Source organism: Etheostoma spectabile, chromosome 2, assembly GCF_008692095.1.
Source record: "Etheostoma spectabile isolate EspeVRDwgs_2016 chromosome 2, UIUC_Espe_1.0, whole genome shotgun sequence".
In the NCBI taxonomy this organism is placed as follows: domain Eukaryota; kingdom Metazoa; phylum Chordata; class Actinopteri; order Perciformes; family Percidae; genus Etheostoma; species Etheostoma spectabile.
This window is the reverse complement of record NC_045734.1, coordinates 10787485-10787807: the sequence shown is the minus strand read 5'-3', so window position 1 is coordinate 10787807 and position 323 is coordinate 10787485. Positions and strand designations below refer to the sequence as shown.

The 323-nt window shown below is 39.0% G+C and overlaps 1 protein-coding gene and 1 long non-coding RNA gene across 7 annotated transcripts in view; one reads left to right on the top strand and one right to left on the bottom strand.

Annotated features, from left to right (window-relative positions):
* psip1a (PC4 and SFRS1 interacting protein 1a) overlaps positions 1-323 on the bottom strand; it is an 18496-nt gene that overhangs the window by 2258 nt on the left and 15915 nt on the right. The gene's annotated exons all lie outside the window — the stretch shown is intronic.
* LOC116700804 (uncharacterized) overlaps positions 1-323 on the top strand; it is a 4681-nt gene that overhangs the window by 759 nt on the left and 3599 nt on the right. The window lies entirely within an intron of this gene.

The window sequence follows — 323 nt, the reverse complement described above, 5'->3', positions numbered from 1 at the left end:
ATCAAATTCCACAAGGCAAGCAGACACTTGATCCCAACAAATCAAGGAGATGACTCTTTGTTTCATGATTATATATTACCTCAGGTTAACAATATCGTTGCTGCAATTACAAAGTTCAAGGACATTTCTCCCCCTAAATACCATGAATTTGCACAACAAGCTATTGGGCTCATCTTCAGGGACATCACAGAGGGGCACGAGATTATGAAAAAAAGCATTCATTTTGCAGTAAAGTGAATAACCCTCAGTCACTTGCTGAAATCAACATTTATGCTGAAATACAGAAAAAAGTGTGGAATTACATGGGACTGATGGGGTGGTGG